Genomic DNA, 8,320 nt, shown 5'->3' on the forward strand with positions numbered 1-8,320 from the left:
TGACATATAATTGCTTTAGTGAGCAAGTTCCAGGCTTTAGAGTAGGAATAGGGTGTTTATTATGAGAACTAGATCAGTTCTAAGGGAAAAAGTGAAGAGGAGACTTTGTGGAGCCGAGAATGGTTTAAACCCAATTAAGCGGCGTTGCCTGATGCTGCGCTATGCGCAAAATCGCGCAAAGTCGAGCTAAAGTGGGTTTTATACAGGGGGGGACTTGAAAGAGCTAGAAATTGGCCCAAAACAGCCAATAGACTACCATATTCTTGTGCTGGGAACACTCCTCCAGGGATAGATAGGCTGCTCCAAGCTCCCCACTACCACTGGTGAACAAAGAAGCCTCCCTTTATCCAAGAAAGGAAATGGGCAACACAGGAACTTTCCAAAAGTCCAGAATACAGCAACGCCTGTATTTGGACTACTCTAGGTCAGGAAAGATGGGAAACAAGGATATTTTTTTTTTGCAACAAACAGCAGGAAAATGCAATAAATATGTAACACAGGCTAGCGCACTTGAGTGTGTAGCCTCAACAGGTAAATGCAACAAACAGGGCAAACTTTAAAAGTGCAGGTGCAAAAACAACTTTAAACAGTTTAGAACAGTTCAAGAAGCAGAAATACTTGCAGTTTACCATGTTGTAAGGACTAACACTTACCATGTTGTAAAGATTAACACTGTCTTTAAAATAAGATATTATTTAGCACAATTACTTGCTCCTTAGCAAAGTTATTTACCAAAATATGAAAAAATCATAAGTTCCATAACCAAAGTCCAGAACTGCATACAGAAAATTACTACATGATACAAAGTTCAGTTGTAGTAATTCAGAAAAATATGAAGCATATAACCACAATGTGGACTTTACTGTGTTTAAAACAAATTGTAAAAATGACATAAAGAAACCGGTTGGGGGAGTATTGAAATGACTGCAGGTAGACAAAAACCCACATCTAGCTTGTGCATTCATCAATGTGATAATGACTTCTACTTATGTGAATAACAGTGACAGCTGCTGAGTGTTTTACCTGAAAAGTGATAATGACTCAGTGCTATATTGTAACTGCACTTATTGTTAATGTTTTGGATCTGAAAGTGCCGTACCACTCAGATATAATTGCATAGCTAAGGAATCACTTTTACAGCGTTGTGCTACCAAAGCACTCAGCTCCGGAATTACTTACACATTTTTTAGCTCATGTGTTGTCTCTGAATGAGCCATACCTAACAGATATAGTTGCTTAGCTAAAGAATCTATTGCACAGCGATGGCCATTCAAGCGCTCACCGCAGAAACATTTTATAAAGGTTTCTAGCTAAGATATCAATTTTTAGCTGAGGTATTGGCCCTGAAAGATGAGGTATTGGTACCTACCAGATATAGTAGCTTAGCTAAGGACACAACTGTACTGCATCGCGCTACAATAGGCACAACTCAGGAATGTTTTACTAAGGTTGTTAGCACATGAACCCGTTCCATCTTATTGTACTGCTAAAGTGCACAGCACAGCTTCTGTTTCTAAAGGAGCTTGCTTGGGAGTCAGTTGTATAACTGTAATACAGTCAACAACCCTAAATGAAATGTTACTACTGAATGCATGTGCTTAACTGTCGATTTATGAATGAAATGTTACTGCTGAATGCATATGCTTAACTGTAGAATTATCTGTATTTTACATTGTAAACCACTTCTTTATCGATGCTGTACCACTATTAATGTGGTAGATGTCATTGTGGTTTGAAATGTAATGTTAGTCAGTTAAGTTGTTTCATGGTACATTATTCTGCTTTCTCAACTTTTAACTCTCTTCTGGTTCTTCTCCCCTTTGCCTATCTCTCCCAAACCCAATCCTCAACTCTAAACCTCCCCTTCTACCAAATATAAGACCACCATCTACCTGACTGCTAAACTGATTTCTTTTATTTTTCCCCTTTTCAGTTCCCTATCTCTGGTTTCTACAAGAAGCACCAGCAGGATAGTCAACCCAAAGGCCCTCTCCAGTCTCCTGGTATTCAGGAAATCAAAGTGTATGCTACTACCTCCCAGGAAATCTCCTGCTATTGTCCAGGTTTATATATACACTAAATGAACTTGGTGTGTGTAGCCATATAGTTCTGCCCTATCTGGTATGCACACTTGTCGATAGCTGGGTTACTGCCTCCATTACCTAGCTTCTAGTCTCTACTCTGCCCCTGCTAGTTATATACCTATTTATAAAATAGCCAAACATTATATGAAAGCAGAAACAGGCTCAGTTAGACAGTGCAAGCAAATAGGGAATACTCATCTGTCCTATACTATCCTTTTTTGAGCAACTGCTGCCTCGTGGTCTGAACCTGCTCCTTTTGCTCAATTCATTTGCTCACTCCGCTCCCCTACCCTACCCCTAATTCCCACACCCCCCCCCACTACTACTACACTTATACTCACCTTAACCACACCCCCTCTCGGCTTCCAATCACGTTCACTCAACTACACTCCTCCCACTTACACTTTATTCCTTCTTCTCCACATCTAATATAGCTTCACTCTTACATTACCATGACAGCACTAAAACAGACTCTACTACTTAGCTCATCCACATCTCTCCTATTCCTGATGTTCATTGTGTTTCACTGTTGCAGTCATTACACTTGGGTTATCCTGCTGGCAGGCTACCCGCAGTTGGCCCGAATTCTGAAGTCTTGGTCCGGCGTCGGTTGCTGTCGCTTCTTCCCTGATGTCAGTGCGACACGGGTATAAAAGATGCAGCCGATGCCATTTTCTTTAGTCTTTCTTGCTGCGTGGTGCCTGAAGCAAAAGCAGTTCGCAAGTGCCGGTCGGCCAACTCCTGAGATTTTCAAAATCGAATTTCAGATCCGAAGTCTTCATTAAAGCTAAGTACCCTGTTGGGGAAACTTTCTTCTTGCTCCAGACCGATGTCAGAAAAAGTTAACAATTGTATTTCTTGTGGGAAGCAAATACCGCATAAGGATTTTCATTCTTACTGCATTCCTTGCAGAGGCCCTGACCACAACGTTGTTAGCTGTCGGTTTTGTGCTAGATTTAACCAACACACTGTTAAGCATCAGTATGATTCTGCCTTTCATTACTTTGGCCAAAGATTTAATTATATAATGCCGTCGGAACAGCTGACGACTGGAGTTTATAAAAAGTGCAAGGAAAAGGAAAAGGACAGGCATCCGAGGTCCAAAACCAATGACGAGGCTTCCGCTAAGCCATTCGCCGGTTCGCCAGGTCTCAGTGAGGCGCTTTCGCAGCCCCTGATGCCTGCTACCTCAGAGCCACAGGCCACTTCCAACTCCCGACTCCCACGTGGAGCAAACTAGGCCTCTGGATAGTCAAGGTATTGGACACACGGAAACTATTCTCTCAGATGGGTCCAGAGCCGCTGAGCAGGCATTGGCTTCTGAGGATGTTTTCAGACCTACACAGCTATATGTAAAGCCAACCTCAGCTTCAAAGGCAAAGACTAAAGCAGCTCTAAAGACAAAGAAACAAGTACAGCATTCTCCTGAACAGACTTCCATACCTAAAAAACAGATGCTTAAAATGGCCGAAGACCTAATTACTTTGGTCAGGGGTTCCCATCCCCCTCCTGATAAGAGGCCTAGGCAAGAGACAGAATATGAATCTTCAGATCAGGTTTCCATTTCCTCTGACTCCTCTTCTGAACAGGGATACTCTCTTCCTCCCTATGAGGATTCTGATGCTGAAGAGTCTATTCCTTCAGCCTCTCCTCCTGAGGATTATTCTTTTGGGGAAACCCTGCATACCATGAGGGAGCATTTTCACTGGGAGAGCCAAGATTACTCAGAATCTAAGAAAAGGCTCAGAGACTTTCTTTTACTACCTCAGCACAGAACTCTTGCTATTCCACCTGTTCTAGACATTGTAGATGATGTAGTTTCAGAGTCCGGCCTGTCTCCTGACTCTTTACCCCCTGCACCTGTTAAGCCAGACAGATACTACAGGGTTCCAGATTCTCATAAATTTCTATATAAAAACCCTGCTGCTGACCCAGAAACTATATCTCAGGGTCCCAAAGGGGTCAAGGCTTCCACTGCAAAAAACCCTGTCCCCGGGATTCAAGGGCACTGGACAGATGGGGGAAAAAAGTTTACACTTCTGCTACCTTGGCTGTAAGGGCTTTAAAATTGTCAGTTTCATATGCTTAAATATCAGCAATATTTAATGTCACTGCTAAAACAGAAAATGTTGACAAATTCTGAATGTCCAAAAAACAAAGGAAATGCAGGATTTATTGCATGCAGCTGAACAAGTGGGAAAGCATACTTTGCAATGTGGTTTTGGTTTTGATTCACTGGAGGCCTCTTGCAGGGCCGCTGTTACGGGTTCTGTCATTAGAAGGCAAGCTTGGTTAAAGGAACAGAATCTGCCTGATCATGTTAAAGCAAAATTATTGGATGCGCCATTACAGCATGATACTTTTTTTGGTGTTAAGGCAGAAGAGGTGTTGAAGAAAATGGAGGATAAAGCAAAATCTATGCAGACAGTTAAGGATTTCTTATAGGTACAGCCACCCAGATTTAGCAGGAACTGGCCTTCAAAGAATTGGTCCTTTCCAGTGTCAGACAGGCTACAAAGAGGCAGATACAGATGCCCTAGAGGCAGATCCCAGCCCCAAGGCTCATACAGGCCTAAACAATGGGGAGCTTCTACCTCCAAAAGCAGAGAAGACACATCACAGCCATATAGGAAACAGTCCCAATGACTTTCCTCTGCCAATACCAAGCACTTATCTTTTGGCAGCCCTCTTGGGGGAAAACTAGCACTTTTTTCACAAAATTCGCGCATGATCACCCAGGACAAATCGGTCTTGAATATAGTGTCCCAGGGCTACAGGTTCTACTTTCACACCCTGCCAAAGGCAAAAGGTATGCCAGACCTGCCACACAATCAATGGGCAGAGGCACAAAAGCAAGTTTCATCCCTCATGGATACGAGGGCCATTCAGCGAGTACTACAGCAAGACCAGGGACAAGCATTTTACTCGACTTTTCTTGGTACCCAGAAAGGACAAAGCCTGGAGACCAATACTGTCCTGAGAACAATACAAACCTGTCTATTCTAAACACTTTTCTGGACGTTCCAAATTCAAAATGTTGACTCTGCAGCAGCTTCTGCCCATGCTGGGCAAGAAGACTTGGCTTGTAACTTTGGTCCTAAAAGAGGCATACATGCATGTCCCAATCAATCTTGCAGAAGATACCTCAGATTTATAGCTGGCTCAATGCACTACCAATTCTATGCACTGCCCTTTGGTTTATCTACTGCGCCCAGGGTCTTCATAAAATGCCTGGCACCAGTAATTGCTTTTTGTAGACAAAGAGGGATTCAAATTTATCCTTACTTGGATGACTGCCTTATTCAAGCAGAGAACAAGGACATTCTACTGAAGCATCTGGTGTTTGTAAAAAGATTACTAATTTGCCTAGGGTACACAGTAAACGAAAAGAAACCAAAACTAGTACCCTCTCAAGAGATAATATTCCTGAGTGCAAGCTTAAATACAACTGCCCAGACAGCCTTCAAGGATCTACTTCATCCAGGACAACTGCTGATAAAAACGGACAATACTACAGTCATGTGGTACATAAACAAGCAGGGAGGCACACATTCCTACCCCCTCTGCAGACAAGCCATGACTTTGTGGAACACAGCATTGACTTATCAAGTACACCTACAAGCACAATTCCTGCCAGGAAAGACAAATACTCTGGCAGACAAACTAAGCAGAAACGTCATGGATCCTCACGAGTGGAAACTAGATCCAGAAATCTTCAGCATGATAACAAGGAAATGGGGATGCCCAGACATAGATCTATCTGCCTCCCCTCACAACTGCCAACTACAGAGATTCTGCACACGGACTTATCACTCACAAGCATGGAAAGTGGATGCTCTGTCATTCAGCTGGAAAACCCTTACAGTATATGCCTTTCCTCCACTGCCTCTCCTCTCCAAGGTACTCCTAAAGGTCAGACAAGAGAAGCCAACAATGATACTGATTGCCCCAGACTGGCCACGTCAGCACTGGTACCCAATCCTAAAGAGCTTGTCTCAAGGCCCAGCCTGGACATTACCTCAAATTCCTCATTTACTGACCCAACAAAACAATCAGATCCTGTACAGCCAACTCAGAACCCTAAATCTGGCTGCATGGCGGATAATGTAACCATTCAGAACACACCTCTCTCTAAAGCAGATGTTCATCGTTTTACACTGCTGCAGTCATTACACTTGGGTTATCCTGCCATCAGGCGGTTCCCCAGTCAGCCTGAGTTCCAAAGTCTTGGTCTGGCATCGGTTGCTGTCGCCTCCTCCCTGACGTCAGTGCGACAGGGGTATATAAGATGCAGCCGACGCCATTTTCTTCAGTTTTTCTTGCCCCAGATGTCAGGTGCCCCTAAATAGGTAGGCAATTCCAATTGCTAATAAAACATACATAAGAAAAGCAAATACTCCCCATAGGTAGTAAGGGTAGAAGACATAGGTATGTACCAGCCAGTAAGAGGGGAAGGAGGGAGGGTAACCTGGACTGCAGCAGTGTTTACACTCGAACATCTACATTTATGGTAGGTACAAAACTGTACTATGTTCATCGTGTTACACTGCTGCAGTCATTACACTTGGGTAGAATCCCAAAGCTGAGGAAGGGTGGCTGGTTCTATAAGGCATTAGGGGTGGTTGACGGCAAGATAACCCAGGTGTAATGACTGCAGCAGTGTATACACTCGAACATCTACATTTATGGTAGGTATAAAACTGTACTTTATGGATGTTTTTTTGGAGTCCAAGAGGCCCAGCACCAGAAAATCTTATGCAGAAAAATGGAAGAGATTCTGTGCTTGGAACCAGGCACAAGGAATTGACACACTTGTACCAAATATTCCTCAGATTTTACAATACCTAACTGAGATGCTGGACAAAGGCCTATCCTTCTCATCAATTAAGATCCATGCCTCTGCCATTTCAGCACATTACAATATGGACCCACCTATTTTTTCACATCCACTGCTAAGGCAGTACCTCAGAGGGGCCCAAAACATAAGACCTCCAAGGAGAGCACCAATACCTGCATGGGACCTCAATTTTGTCTTGGAAAAACTCACACTGCCTCCTTTTGAGCCAGCCAATACAGCTGAGATAAAATTCTTATAATGGAAAACAGCACTGCTCCTAGCAATAACTTCAGCAAGAAGAGTCTCAGAGTTACAGGCACTAATGGCTGTGGAACCTTTTATAATTTTCCATCCGGACAGGGTTTATCTGAGGACAAACCCAACATTTATGCCTAAGGCAGTGTCCAGTATGGCTCTTAACCAAACCATTCATTTGCCTACCTTTTATCCAAACCCACAGAATAAGGGGGAGAGACTTCTGCATTCTTTGGACATACACAGACAGCTACGCTTCTACTTGGACAAAACCAAAGCTTTCAGAAAGACTGAGCAACTCTTAGTGGCATATGCTGCAGGATCGCAAGGGAAAAGCTATCTCAAAGCAGAATATTTCAAAATGGATAGGCCACTGCATTCATTTCTGCTATTCACAGCATGGCAAATCAGTGTCTAAGGGCATTAGGCCACATTCAACCAGAGCAGCAGCCACTTCAGCAGCCTTCCTCAGAGGAGTACCAACCAAGGATATTTTGGAGGCTGCAACTTGGACTTCAGTGCATACTTTTAAAAAGCATTACCACTAACCTCTTTACTCTAAATCCAGAGCAGGCTTTGCCACTGCAGTTCTGCAGGGCCTCATAGCCACTCCTAATTCTTTTCAGGCCCAGCCACCCAACCTCAGCTTTGAGATTCAACCCAAGTGTAATGACTGCAACAGTGAAACACGATGAACATAATACAGTTGTGTACCTACCATAAATGTAGATGTTTGAGTGTATTCACTGTTGCAGTCCAGGTTACCCACCCACCATCTCCCTTTCATTGCTGGGACTTATCTGTACTTCTCTATTCTATAAAACCTGTGTGGTGTATTTGCTTGTAGATGAAGGTAATGTTTATGTTAGTGCATGCATTTTTATTGGCAGAATTTTTAGCCTACCCTTTTGGGGGCACCTGACATCTGGAGCAAGAAAAACTGAAGAAAATGGTGTTGGCTGCATCTTTTATATCCCTGACACACTGATGTCAGGGAAGAGGTGACAGCAACCGACGCCGGACCAAGACTCTGGAATTCGGGTTGACTGCGGGTAGCCTGCCAGCAGGATAACCCAAGTGTAATGACTGCAACAGTGAATACACTTGAACATCTACATTTATGGTAGGTACACAACTGTACTTT

This window comes from Protopterus annectens, chromosome 16.part0 (assembly GCF_019279795.1).
Source record: "Protopterus annectens isolate FY-2018-M chromosome 16.part0, PAN1.0, whole genome shotgun sequence".
Classification (NCBI taxonomy): Eukaryota; Metazoa; Chordata; order Ceratodontiformes; family Protopteridae; genus Protopterus; species Protopterus annectens.